Source organism: Magallana gigas, chromosome 6 (assembly GCF_963853765.1).
Source record: "Magallana gigas chromosome 6, xbMagGiga1.1, whole genome shotgun sequence".
In the NCBI taxonomy this organism is placed as follows: Eukaryota; Metazoa; Mollusca; class Bivalvia; order Ostreida; family Ostreidae; genus Magallana; species Magallana gigas.
Genome location: NC_088858.1, coordinates 12,050,743 through 12,066,605, shown reverse-complemented (window position 1 = coordinate 12,066,605; position 15,863 = coordinate 12,050,743). Strand labels below are relative to the sequence as shown.

General features: G+C 33.1%; 1 long non-coding RNA gene across 1 annotated transcript; it reads right to left on the bottom strand.

Moving 5' to 3' along the window:
* Nucleotides 1–335: 335 nt before the first annotated feature.
* Nucleotides 336–8,888, bottom strand: LOC136276555 (uncharacterized). The gene is made up of 3 exons (XR_010715062.1): nt 8,566–8,888; nt 2,022–2,109; nt 336–1,553 (listed from the first exon to the last, which is right to left on the bottom strand). It is a non-coding gene; the product is annotated as an uncharacterized lncRNA (long non-coding RNA).
* Nucleotides 8,889–15,863: the final 6,975 nt, after the last annotated feature.

The following is a 15,863-nucleotide window of genomic DNA, read 5'->3' as shown; positions in this document are numbered from 1 at the left end:
ATGTTCGGGCAAGAGCATCACTTTTGAAAGTGGAAGGGGTGGGGGGATGGGCATACTCATTCAAAAAATCTTGGCAAGAAAAAAAAATAGACATTTCCGCAAACATGAAAAACCCTAATCCGTGTAGTAGCCCGGGGGGGGGGGGGTGTTAAAATTTAACTTCAATTTCACTGTTTATTTCTTTATTTTCATATCAACTTTTTATATGCTTCCACAAAGTGAGGGGGCCAGCTCTCATTTTCTAAATGTAAATTCATGAAAAATCTTTGATGCGAAAAAAAAGCTGGGGGGGGGGGGGCAGGCCTCCCTCCCCTCACCTGGAGATATGTGCCTAATTGTGACAGGTCTGTTGATGACTGTTTAAGATACATTTGCCAAAATGTAGATTTTCCTAAACTGGAGTATGGTGTCTGGATAGGGCCAATTTAAGATAAAATACACCTGGTCATTATGTCACAAAACACACGGTCATGCTTTTAAAAATTTACTTAAGCGTTGTCGCATTAGCACAATTTTAACAAAATTACGTCGCACTAACAAAACTTAAAACAACACGCCCTTAACTTAAAACAACTGTATACAACGCGCCATCAACACAACTTCGCAATAGACGCGTAACATCAATCACAAATCGCTATAGCGTCGTCACACAACACGCATTCTCGCTAACGCAGTTTCACTAATCTCGCTTGTAAGCTAAAGCTATCACACGACACGCCGTCGCACCAACACGCAAAACAACAATCATTTGCACAACATGTTGTCGTGCTAACACATCGAAATCGTGATAGTGCGACAGCGTGTTGTATTTGCGCGATAGCGTGTTGTGGGAAGTTGTGTTATTGCGACGGCAAGTTGTTTAAAGTTGTGATAGCGCGATAATATGATTTGTTTTAGCAGTAGAAGACTTGACAAGGCGATAAACACCGTCTTTATTAAAAAACTAGAGGTACTGTGAGCAAGATCACAAATGATACCCCGCTAAGAAAATATAGTAACTCAAATATTTCTCCATTCGAAATTAATGGATTTACCATTTTTCTTAGTGACCTTGAACTTGAAAAAATGACCAAAGCTCACGATCATAAAATATTTACAGGTCAAAAACAATCTTTCAAATTTTAGCTTTTAATCATTTACCATTACAAGATATGGCCTAAACAGGAGTTATGCATTTTTCAACAATGATCTTGAAATTGCACAAATGAATCTGGGTCAAGTTAACGCCACACCCTCAGATCATAAGCAATCTTTATGTGAAGAAGGAACGTCCAAATTTTCTCCATAAGAAAGGTATAGAACGGACACAATTATTCCACTTTTCCTTCCAGTGACCTTGAGCCTGCGCAAAGAACCTGGGTCAAGTTCATGCCACACTAGCAGGTCATAATCAATCTTTATGTGAAGTAGGAACGTCCAATGTTTCTCCATGAGAAAGATATAGACCGGTACGATTGCACAGACGGACGAACAGACAGACGGACAAGGTTATTCCTATATACCCTATCCCAACTTCGTTTGCGGGGGTTCCAAAAATATTGATGTTAGGGTGGCTGTAAAATACATTGTATTTAATTTTTTAACGATTTGGATGGTAAGTTATATACATGTAATTGTTTGAAAATCTGAAAGCAAAAATACAAGTAATTGTTGAATTTCACGTTGCTAATGATAAAATAAAATATATACGAAAAATAGTGGTTTAGTTGAATGTTAAAACGTCTTAATGCATGTAGTATTTTTCACTTATATTCTTGACTGGGGACATTTGTGAAAAGAATTTGTTATATCATTGCATAGCGCCTTTTAATGTTTATATTGTATAACCTTGTAAAAATGGCTCTATACACTCATACATTCGTGTAAAAAATGAAGCTGAGCGAAAAAAAACCCCTAAAAAAACCCAAATCGATAAATCTTGAAGCGCAGTTTCTTTTTCTAAGTTCTTTTTTTTCTTTCTTTTATGAATTTCTAATTCAAAGAAAAATTGTAACAAGAAATAACGGTAGCGATTTAGAAACCTGATATTCTGATGGCTTCTATGTTTGCAGCTTGGAGTCTTTGCAATGTATGGTTATTACTCATCGTTAATGCTATTCGTTGTTGAACCTAATGAGTAGAAAGAAAAATATATTAATAGAAGCTGAAGCAACCCAATAGATCCATCTCATTCAACCCAAACTGAGAATATTTAACATCTTATTAACTGTCGTTTTGATGCAGAGCCTGTGATTATAATAAAGACGTCTTGAATTCTGAGACATCACACTTCTTTCATAGCATCTTTTGAAGAATATTTCCCAAAGGAAATAATTTACGGTCGTTTATAAGTTATTATCTCTTTATCGACAATTTTCAAAAGACGTTGTTTCTCTAATAGCTCTAAACGTGTTGTTTTCCCGTTAATGACTCCAGCGCTGACAAGGACAGTATATAGACGTTTGATTCAAGACCATAGAAAGACATCTCAAGTGATTTCGGAATTCCTGAATCGTTGGAAAATGACTGGCCTGAAGAAATTGGTGCACACAGCCGGAAAGGAACAAGAACATTGGCAAGATTTGATCAGTCTGAAGCTTTCTTTGACATTAGGTAATTAAACAAAAAGATCAAACCAACGCCATGCTTTCCTTCATCATGATAGGATGTCTGTGCAAAGAAAGCTTGCTTTAATTGACGTTACGGATAAAACACATTCCGTTTTCCATCAAATTGTGATTATCATTTATATCATTGCTTCACGGATCAAAGTCTTATTTTTATAGAGTATGAACTATACGCCTGTAAAGAGTTTAGAACTCAAAGTCTTGCAAATACTCGCGAAATACCAATACGAAGTCTGACCGACAAACGAAGGTAGCATTTGAAACTTTTAATGCTTGCAATAAATCGGTTATGCAAGGGAAGGGAGGGTATCTCAAGAAAAACCGCTTCTACAGTGACAATAAAAAACAAACAAGCATTATAGATCGGAAGAAAACGACTAATTTTAACGCTACTTGGCCCCTTTATATTAACTGCACGAGTGATTTAGGCTTCCCCTGGGGGTAAGACATTTTGCAGTTGTGCTTTGCGGAAACCAGTTTCCCTTAGATCTAAGACATATCATAATCATTATTACAGCTTCTGAAGCATTCTGGGTTTTATTACTAATAACCGATTTTTTCTCTCTCCCCACAAACTCTTAATCTGAAACGAACCTTGTTATTTTAATTGCTAGACATGTGTACCAGGTTTCTCAAATGAAATACTATGTCTTTTTTTTATCGAGAGGGTACACTTTATATAATCGACGATTCAACAGCTCATATGATTGTTTGAGAAACCCTTGTATAATTTTACACGTTTTAAATTGTAATTACCGAGAATATATCTTGAAAAAAAATTGGAGGAGAAAGGGGGCTAAAACTAGTGTACCAATGATATACCACCACACCTGGCTTGGGGTGAATTGCATTGAAAAGTAATGCATTTCATTACCATTACTTTATGAATCTAGGCATTAAAATACCATTACTTAATTTTCCTGAAGTAATGCATTACATTACCATTACAGTAGCAAAGCAATGCATTACCATTACTTTGTGAAAAGTCAGTAATATATTTAAAAACAGTAAAGCTTCAATTCATCACAATTTAAAAGATGAATATGCAAAAATAAGGATAGTAATGTAAAATGATGCTTTGCATTGCCAGCATTACACTAGATTTTGGAAAGTAATGCATTACATTACCATCACTTGCTAAATTTGTGGCATTACACATTACTAACATTACTTTGGAATCACGTAATGCATTGCAATGCATTGCCATTAAATTTAGCGTTAGCCAAAGCTTGAAACACACGATGCCCTAAATCGACCATGATGTAAGAACAATGTGCACCCAATAAGAACCTACATCATCTGACAGGAATTCCAACACAGTGGAGTTATAGCGTGAACAGGGCTTGTTCACATCAAACAGCTGTGGTCTCCACTGAAATGTTCAATTGTTCGACAGGAAAGCAGACTACAGAGAAGTTTAGCAGATCTACCAAGAACTTTGAACGTTCCGGTTGAGAAGGATAAAGACGATCAATTAAAACAGGGTCGGCCATTGAACGAATCACTGATGACTGCGTTGAGTGAAGAAAAAGATGAAAAAACTAACGTTAAACCCAAAAACTTATAGAACAATAGTGTTTTATTAGTATGTGTGCATTCAATCCTTTGAGACATAGAAGCGTTTTTAGCATCGTTGAATGCTGTTTTCAGACTTTTGCACAGTGCGTCTTTCTAAAAACTTTTCTTTAACAATTTTCTTTAACAAGGAGATACACGTACACAATGGCAAACTTCTTTTATCTTTGTAATAAGAAATTAGCATATAAATTTATTGAAAATATATGGCTGGACCGGGAATCGAACCCGGGATACCTGCAACTCTAGTCACTAGCTCTACCACTGAGCTACTCAGGCCGATATCTGAGGTTCATACAGCCCCTAGTACTACACTTTAAAAAATTAAACATTTTAATGAAAGTAATTTAACAAAGGCAAATAATGACAGGGTTTTTTATGCAAAGTTAAAAAGCACAAACAACAAGTAAAAGAAATATGTGTTGTATAATATTTTTAAAAAAAAGGTAGTAAACAAAACGGGAAAATATTATTAAACAGGTGAATATAACTTATCGATGACATAAAGAAGGTTTATTTCTTTTTTTATATTGCGTTACAAGATAAAATGGGAAATTACTAAGCAGTGTCTTTATCGTATCCGATAAATACATATTGATATATGGCGAAAAAAATCCAGTTGCAATCCTACACAGTTTATAAGTATTGATTTATCTATATAGATAACTACTAGCAATTGTTATTTTATGTCCTCTCGAGAATACGTCTCTTTCAGTGAAACGCCGCTGGTTAAGAAGAAAGTTTATTTTTGACATGTATTTGTCACAGACCCTTGGGGCTCTGGTTTCATCATTTATTCGTTGAATATTAATATTCGTGGATTTCGTTGTTGAGATGATTCACAGAATGAAACGTCGCGCGATATTCACAGGACAAAAATCCTGCTTGTCAATATATTGTCAACGAATTGACATGTTCTCAAGAAAACCTGTAATTACATGTAACTAACCTCGCGAAATTTGATGCATTCGAATATTGATACAATCACAGTATGCAGCTGATACAACACGATACATGTACATTAATATATGCTTCAGTTGGAGGATGTAATTTCTTATTTAATATCTTGACAAATCCAATTTTAGATATTATATATTTTTTCAATATATATTGAAAAAATGTATTTTTAAAATGAAAATTCATGTACAAGCATATTGAACTCTGTATGATCATTTCGTTTTGTATCGTAAGTAATGCTTCTATAGAACTTTGACATTTAGAATTTAATTATTTATTTAAAAAAAATTTTCACGCGCAATGCATTTGATATTCTATAGGTACATTTGTGATCTTTGACATATATAAATATGTTATGAAACTTATACCTAAAGCTATATTGATAAAGTAACATAAATATGTCTTTCAATTTTGTGATGTTAGTATATTGATTAAAAAAGAAATGAAATAATGTTTTTTAAAGTATTGCATGTTTCTAGGTCAAATGAAAGAGGTTACTTGGTAAACCAAAATAATTTAATGTTGCAAAAATTTGATCCCAGACCAAAAAAAAATGGTCCTCTCAACTCGCTTATTCTGTTTTAAACAAACTGCCATTAATAAGGCTCACTTTAAGTATTATCTGGCAAGACTCGCTGACAATGGCTACGGAATATCAATTTTTGATGAAATATTAATGACCAAGACAAGAGGCTATTCTTGTTTATCCGAAATCTAAAGCGCTTGTTCTCTTAGTTCAATATCGACTATCTTAAATAATCTGAAGATATATTACACACGGTTTAGGAGGGTTATGTTTCGCCTAGTTATGGTACATTAAATCTAGCCGCTCAGTCGACTCCACGGAAGTGTTCGATTCTCAGAATTAATTTAGACCCACTTTTATGCTCCAATCAATTAGACATGATGAAATGACCGACATTTGTCATTTAGTAAAAGACACAGAAAAAAAGTATTTCCAAACAACAACCATGACGCCCGATAAATAAAAAGAATGCAAATATTATTTGAAGCACCTCTTGAATAATTGAGCGCCTCTCCAATTTCTATTTGGTAGTCTTTGGTATAAAGTGATAATTTCATATCGAATTCAAGCATCGTTTGAAACCAGAAGTAAACGTTTCGTTTGAATAATTGATGGAAAAGTCCATGCTCAGGATATAGAATTACTACACGTCTTATAGACCGTTCGGATTAAGTTTTCAAAGTTACCAAGTTTTCGCAAAACTACCTCTATGAATTGATTTCATTTTAGATAGACTGCATGTATATTATTCAACCATAAGTATGGACTAATCAAATTTCCCTTTGAGGAAACACGAAACCAGAGTAAAGACCGTACAAAAAGTGTCATTTGAAAAAAAAGAATACCAGTTCTATAAAAAATAAACTTGTTTAATTTATTTTGCCATAAATAAAATTTGCTCTGAATCAACTCTGGGATACTAGATGGCACTTGGGTGCAAGTTGAAACAAGATCGGCCATGGCGCTAAGCAGGACAAGCTAGCTTTGCTACGGAAGACATTGTAACCACAAACACCTGACGTCATTTTCCTCACCACCCCCAACCCTTCCCCAGGCTAACTTATCAGATAGGGGGTACATATTTTTCATTACGAGAAAAAATGTCTATGCGTGTAAATGAGATCATGATTCAATGATAAAATTTTTAGGTGTTTGCGCTCGTGTTGTTTTCCATTTAAAATTCTTAAAAGACATGTCCATGTAAAATAGGCTTGGATACGGACGCGTGAAACAAGACCTCATTAATGAAAAGAACACATTAGTTACACATGTACGGCTATCACTTACTTACATGTATAATATCATGGATAATTATAATGTCGCAGGTGTCGGTAAAGCTTGAAGTAAAAACAATTATTTATGTTTATATTTTACATTTTTTAGTTGCAGGAGCGTCGTATTTTTTCATTATCATGATTTTGTGCGAGTCTTTGATTCACGCAAATCACACGTAAACTGTACTCTAAATCTGTCGAAAGTATGTATCTGCTTCCACCGGTTTTGGCGGAATATCTCGATAATAATAAATACCTCTGTGCCTAAACTATTATATATCAATTCACAAGAAAGAAAAAAAAGCCAGATTATCTGCCCTGAAACCTCTACCGCTTCAGGTTTCAATACACATACACAACTAAAACATTCTACGGATTTTTGCATTGCAAACAATATTAAGTACCCCAAATGATAAAGTTAAAAAATTATGCGAGGTGTCCCGAGTACTTCCGAATGGAGAAAAGATGTAAACATTTCCTATTTTGAATCTCCATATGATGTTTGATTTTGTTCTTGTGAAATTCCTCGGGTATACAGATGATGTTTCAATGAAGATATCTTGGATTTTGTCCTCCTTTTATCCAATTGAATTGTACTTCGTTGACAGGAATTATTATTATAATGGAAAATCAACAAAAAGTGACGGGAGCAATACCTCAAGACAGTTTACAGTACGAGGTACCTGTAGTATGATTCAATGGAGCAGATTCATTTATTCTTTTTACTGAAATCTGTGGAAAATTACACCCTTTACCAATTTAGTTAATTCACAAGCTTATCTTTTAAAAAGATTGGTGAGCTAGCGCTGTAGCCATCACAAACACAGAAGCAGATTTCTAAAACATTGGTTTAAATTTCTGAATCGATTAATTAACAATAAGAAGGCAAAGTGGTGTACTGGAACTGTGCTGGAGTGGGGTCTCAATATTGAGAATTGTTAACCCAGAGTGGGCTTCACATCGGCAATGGCATAGCTCATTGACTGTGCCTTAATCATTATGTATATACTGTAATTTCAATTTCGAGGTGAAAATTTTCAAGAACCATCGGTTCCTTTTTGAAGCAATCGTATCTTCTCGGGACTTTCCGACAAGCTCGGAAAACATATCCGAAGTTGTTTTCCGAGCTTGAAGGAATTTAAGATAAAGATAGCTTTTTATTATAATATTGAAAATAACTTTGCATTTTAAGACCTGAGCTATTGTTACTTTTTGAAATTTACAATAAAACACAAAACTTCATGTGAAGACGATAAAACAAAATTCAAATGGTACAGTTTATCTATCGTAGTGCAGTATTTCCAGAATCCCCTACTGTGGAGTCGAGCATGCCTATTCCAGTGAAAAAGACTAACGAAAAAAGCAAAAAGTATCATAAAATTAAAGATAAAAAGTAGGCAATATTAACCCTAATACAACTTCATCAAATGCAATTGATTTAAAGTTAAAAAGTTGAATCCTTCTCCGAGCTATGAGGTGCATTGCTTCCCTCTGGATGGGCCACCAGTCTGGATGGGGCACCAGTTAATCGCACGTTAAGTCGGTATAGGGAAAAGAGTACCAATTCATTTCCCATAGGGCTCAATGTTAACCTAAACCCACCTGGCTAGTTTGCTATTATACTTACAGACATATCCTTGGTCACATTTGAAAGTTCATTCCAAGCACTAACACAAAATCAATAGAAATGCATAGGGTCCCGTGGCGTTTATAGGTCAAAATTGAGCTTGTTTACAACTTACAGCGATCCGCAGCAAATGAATCCAAGTCCCAAAATTGACACCCATCCCCTATTTCAACCCCTCTTATTTCTTCACTTTTTGCAGTACTTCTTCAATCCATCATTCATTTTAAACAGTGATAAATTTACTTTGAAATAATCATTATTTCAGCAATTAATTCAGCCAATCACCTTAGCCATACCTTTTTCTGCGCGGCTCAATCTTGTATTAACACACTTCTCTGATGTCAACATCCGGTGCATTGGTACTCTCATTCCGTATGGGACTTCTGTCGATATTAAAGGGGCATGGTCACGATTTTCGTCAAAAATTATTTTTCTAGTTTTAATATTTACAATGCTTCAGAAAGGCATTTTAATAGGCAACCGAAATTTGATTGTGATTTGTTGAGTTATAAGCAAGTAACAGAGCTTGAATTTCTTCGCTATGTAAACAAAGCGTTTGTTTACATTTTGTACGCTGAAGTAAACATTCCAGTTTAAAACCTAAAACGAATGTGTTAAACGTTAGGAATTGCTTATCTTTGCTTAGAATTAATAAAATAATAGACAAATAAGCCGGGGAAAGATTTTTTGTAGGTATATTGAATCTATGTAAACAAAAACAGCGAACTGTGAGCCCCGTATCTTGCTTATAACTCTATGAATGACAATCAAATTTTATTTGATCATTAGAAATGCATTTCAAAAGCATTGTAAATACTTAAAACATAAAAATAGTTTTTGACCAAAATCGTGACCATGCCCCTTTAATATGAATGAAAATACATTATTATCAAAATACTTTCACTGGTTTTGAGTTTTAAATTTTACATTATTTGACCAAAAATATATCTTTTTAAAAATTTCTGGAAAGGTAGTTGGATTCGTACTCATGACATATAGATTAATTGGTGGTGAACGCCTTAACCCATTGCGCTACACTGTTAGATAAGTTTTTGGAAAGAAAACATTTATAAAGTTATACTTAATTTTATTGTTTATTAAGTTAGGAAGTACGAGGCCAGGGTTGTTAGAAAAGTTCACGGACCCAGTGTTTTACAGAAAAATCGCTGTGTACTTTGTAGGATGTCTTATGTTTTATTAGATGACTAATAATTGAAAATAAGTATGCAAAATATCATACGATTTTGATGATTTTCTCAAAATATACAGCGATTTTTACTTTGTATGAATTAGATTTACGGAGCACCATTTCATATTTCCACGACGTCAGGTGACGTCAAACTGAAAGAAAAACCTCTCTTTTTGTAAAGTAATGACCTTTCAGTTACACACACTTTTCATGTCATTTAACCCACTAATATAATGCACCTTCATGCCATTATTTGTCAAGTTTTGTACTATGTCTTTTGTGGCATATTGTAGATCATTGTAAGTCAAAAAATCTCAGTCCACGCATTTTCTAATTTAGATAAGGAAACTAAACGAAATCCATGATGGGTGCAAGATCCGAGCTATATCCACCCCATATAACCAGAACTCTAAATATCAGTCCTTCCATAATTAAACCTCTGGTTCTATTTGTAAAACCATTGTCCTAGACACATGTGTGTCATCTCCAGCAGCATCTAAGAATCTTTTTGTCTCCATCGGAGATGTTTCTTGCTTGCAAACAAAATTTAATGACGGCCCAGTGCTCCAACATGTCCATTGACGTTAACGTTTTTGACTCAATTTTCAAGCGCGGGTCGTCACAATATTAAGCGTAAGCTGTTACCCAACTACAGCTGAGTTGACTGAGACAATGTAGATTAAATGACTTGGGACTCGAACCAGCGACCTAGGGATTAATGGCTTAACACTCATGACCTTAGAGCCTTATGCTCCACACACATTGCAAATAAGTTCATGCATTCTTATATAAACTAAAAAAATATCTATTTTCATTAAATGAAACATCATCATGGTTCGGGAAAATTATTTTGATATCAAGATTATTACAGGTATAATAATTCAAAATATCTTCCTACATTAATAAAGAAAAGTATGAATTTGCGCAGTTAGATATTAAATTACAGAGAATTAAAAAATACCGCTAAGGATTATATTCCTTATTTTGTTTTCAAATTGTTTTTTCTCTATAACATCGTGCAATTTACTGGCTTAAAAATACTACACTCAACAAATAAGTCTTTTTATATGTAAGGCTATTGTGAATATTCTGTTTCTAAGAATGCAATATTGGAAAACTCTTCACATTTCATGATAGTAATAATGTCATTCGAACTACATAACTAGTGTTCTTACAACCGTGAAAACATTTCATTGTGAAATACTCTAAAAATTCTGTTCATAGTACTAAAATGTAGATTTAAAAATGTCTATTAAAACCGAAAATTGTATCAAATGCTGTAAAACAGTAAAAACTGAAGATAAGGTCTTCATCGATTCATTCCTCAAATTAAAAGTTCAAGTAATAGTTTCTCTGTAAGTATTTTTCATTAGGTTAACATTGTTCCAGCTCACCGGTAATTCGTAATAATTCAACAAATGCACACTCAATTATATACCAATAGTGCCTGTTTGGGAGGGTAACAACTGAAATTGACACCCCCGAGAAAACCATTGTCAACCGATGCGAAGCGGAGGTTGACAGTGATTTTCGAAGGGTGTTTCAACTGTTACCCTCCAAATAAGGCCCTGTTTATTTTAATGTACTAAATGTTTTAATTCTAAAGAAGACTGCTGACGTGAATTCTACGGCAAACAGTACGCGCAAAATATACGCACATTGAACGAATTATAAACTGCGTTTAAACCAAACAGATTAACTTGAAAGAATAATAATAATATATATAAACGCAAATTTCATCAACACATCCTTTTTAATGCTGTAAAGTGTAAGATATGTATCGTATATTTCCTATTTTTTTTTCTTGGTAAAAATTATCAAAGAGCTTGAAAGAATATTTTTTATCACATATTTAATATTGATTTTAAAATATCAATTACGCCTAGATAATAATTTTTTGAAATTGACAATATAGACATTTTGCTAAGATGTTGTAAATCAATGTAAAAAAATACATTTTCATATTAATAACAATAATTTGCTGCTGTTCATTTCTAAGCGACAGATTCTTCGATGGAATATGTATATTAATGTAGTTATAATAATATCTATCTTTGATATTTAAGGATATTTATTATACAATTATTGCTGTTTTTTACCTAAAAAACCCCACCAATAATTGTTTTGTTATATGATTTAGCAAGTTGAGTGTTATCAAGCTAAGATTGTACTGTCGTTTTACCGGTAACGATTCAGTATGAGGTTTCGTCGTGCATTCGAGTATTATTATCGGGAATTCCAAATGTTTTTATTTTTTGTTTAAATCACGTTTCTTTGTTCTTCTACACTGTAGTATCAAACTGGAAAATATAAAGGATGAATTACGGAGATAGTAATTTCAACACCCCCTCCATTTTCCTAGTTTCGAATACGTTTCCCAGTATCGAATCAAGCGCCCTCTATCACTTCTGACCGAATATTTTGGTGCGGATTAATTTCAAAAATGCACTAGAGGTACATGTCAATAGACTTTAAAATGAACAAGGAAAAATAATTGTGGAAATATGTTATTTAAACAAATAATATGATCGTTATTTTTATCTTACCGTTTTCCCGTCTAATTGAAACTGGACTTTTTCATTTTGCGTTACTTAATGAAAGTTGCCATTCGCCTTTGTTTTGCCCATATATCTATCAATATATCCAGCCCAATAATACTTCTGCATGTCGCAATGAATCGACACGAGGAAAACTACACGTGGTTCTATCTGAAGTCGTAATTTCATTCAAAGCTCCATTATTATTTGATATGATGCATAATCTCATTAAATGGATTATTATTACTAATTACTCACTAAAAATGGTTCAATAACAAACTTTTTTTTCATAGTTAGGTTCAATCGCAACTTCTCGGGCCTTTCCGGCAAGCTCGGAAAAACACCTCGAATGTATTAACATCACCGGATGTTAGAATTTTATAGAAAATGGAGTCGCTTCCTATTAAAATAAGTATCGGCTAGACGGTCTTGTATGTCGCTTCTGTGTTATATTTTAGTGTATATCGTTTACTTTAATTAAGTATAGCTCACATCTCAACAGATCGTAAAAAGTGTTCTATTTATTTCAAGTTTTACAAAAAGGGGGGTTGTCATGGACGTCTAGGTAATACATTCGAGGTGTTTTTCCGAGCTTGCCGGAAAGGCCCGAGAAGTTGTGTTTTTCCGAGCTTGCCGGAAAGGCCCGAGAAGTTGCGATTGAGTTAGGTTTACTTGTTTTCACACTTTCGTTTTTTTCTGCCTTGCACTTCCGGCAGTTCATATCTGGGTCACCTTTTTAATTTGTAAACAATACGGTAAATAATCGAGCAAATGTCAAACAACTTCACACACTGATAAAAAATTTATTTCTGTATTATAATTAACTACATGTAGCTTGGATTTTTATAAAACCTTAACTTCGTTTTTCACCAATATAATTTTTCTAAAGATTATTCGATACTGGCAAAAATAGCCGAACAAATTGAGAAACGCAATATTTCATTGGACGACCTAATTTTAAGTCCAATGTAGCAAAATTCAAATGGTATGGTGAATATAATGTTTGATTTTTCATAGATTGTTGGATATCAGTCAACCAGAGAGCTAGAAATTGATCAATCATATAATATTTGTATTAAAAAATGATGGATGTTCTATTATAAAAATTAAGTCTGATCATGAGTTTTAAAAATTGACATGTGGAAGGAAGGTTTGCATCCTTGAAATCTTCATTAATTTGCAACTTTACGGCCTGTAAATTTAGGAATATAAAGCTTCTTTTTAATGAACAAAATAAGTAACCAAATAAATAATTCATATAAATATCCCTACAATAAATCATGCATAATGCCCAAACTCATAAAACAATGAATTGTTTATATGTCAACTACGTTTGATGGCTTTTGCAGTTATAAATGTATTTCTATCTTAAACGTCTTTGTACAGTATGAAATAATAATAAGAAAAAAAAACCCAAAACAAAAATTTAAAACTCAATTAAAAAAAACCAAAAAACAAAACCTGCTCAAAGACATCTGTGATGATATTTTAAGCAACATCTGCTGATATTGAAGAATCCAGGAGTTTGATCGGAGAATGTATCATGAACCCGAGCCTTTTAAACAGGTTTAGTCGTCCTTGAGAAAACTTTGTAAATGACAATCTGATAAAAACAAAGCATATATTTTTTGCAAAAGTGCATTGACATTGTAACAAAATCAACCAACTTTATAAACATTTTTTAAAGTTCGTTGAAAGAATACTTTTTAAGGTATTTTTTCATACTTTTTAATAGATCAGAAAAACATGATTCCAACACATTAAAATACTATCGCACTGAAGGTAAATATAGTCTCTGTACCTTTATTTAATAAAAAATCTAATATGTTATATTTTGCAATTTTGAAAATCAGCCAAATTAAAAACATAACAATCTAAAACAGTAGCAGAGAGAAAACATTTCTTAGTTCGTGAAGGAAAATATCTAAATAAACCCATAATTCATTTTTAATGTAATTATTAGTTGTTTTTTTTTTTAATTTTCAATAATAGCATTAACCACCCCCACCCCCTCCTCGACCCACCTACACACGACACATACGCATAGCAAGAAATAGCTTTTAAATTTCGATTTTATTGTTTGCGTGCAGAAAAGAATATATCTGCAAATTATGAAAACATAGTTGTTTGGATGCAGTAATACTCGATCGTTTTGTATGACAAGAGAGTTTACAATTATTGTCATTGATTGATACAGCGACTTTGTTTTTGGGTGTGAGTGGGTAGAGTAGAGGGAGGGTGGGGGTGTGTGTGGCAACAATCCTGAATTACAAATATATGTAATGGCAAATTGTCTCCTTTTTCAATAAAAAAAGAAATAACCCAGTCTAAAATGATTGACTCTCTACCAGTCACATATATAAATAAGTGCACAATTCAATGACGGCATCTTGTTTTGAACATATTTTATTGATTGCTCAAAAGGATCAGAAACGGTAGTAAGATATATCAACCCTGTATACCGTTTTCCAATGAAGATTGCGTAAAAAGACAGGATTGAAAAATTTGAAAAATACACCTTAATGTTATTGGAAATAATATTATATATATTAATAATCTGGAAAAATAATTAAGGTAGAAAACTTGCAAACAGTGACAGGTATTTAAATCAATATCTCGGACAGTAGTGAACAAACTCAAGCTTTTACAAAATAGCACAAAATAGTTGACGAACAAATAAAAATTGATACTTGATTTAGATAAGATCTGAGGTAAAATCACCGAAAAACTTTTATTTCTAAAGTATATGAGCTAGTCGCGCCCCCTCGAGATATTTTTCGTTCTGCATTGGTAAATTAATGAATTTTTAATTGTAACGCTACAATGACTTTGAATATCATATTTTATAGTGTACCTCATGTTTAAATGATATTGAGTAAATAAATAAACCAGAACTTGAAAAAAGAATAACATACTGTACCGTACGTGAACGTTTCTTGAAAAAAAAAGTTAAAAATCATTGTGAAAACTGAATAAAATACTTGCTCAAATTCAATGATTTCGAAATTGCATTTGGTTTTCTTAAGTTATAATGATAAAACTATACATCATCAAATACTCAACAGATACAAAATAATTTAATTGACCTAAAAGTGAAATACCGAGAGAAAACTCAAAAAAATTAATTACTGAAACATTAATGTACTTAAAACAAAGAAGGGCAACTCACTCTTCAAACAGGTCAATCATTGATTGGACACAGTTCTTACGTACTAAAAGTTACCAGTATTTACAAATGAAAACGATGTCCATACATTTTGAGAAAAGAAATTGCTTTCAAATTCCTTGAATTTATTACATGTAATGTTAGTATTTTATTATTACAATGGCTAAAACGGGTAAGTCTTCAATCTACAATTTGCTTCGAGGGTACCTCCAGTCAAAAATCTTTTTTTCACCAATCAATAGAATTCATCTGACTTAGAAAGTTCCAATAATCCACAGCTTGATATCTGCTCTCTTTCTGGTTTTGCAGATACATGTATTAGCAATTAAATGTCACCTTTTTTTTATTCTCACGGAAACGCACGAGCGTAAAATCTGAAAATGTCGCATGTCAGTTGTGAAATGTG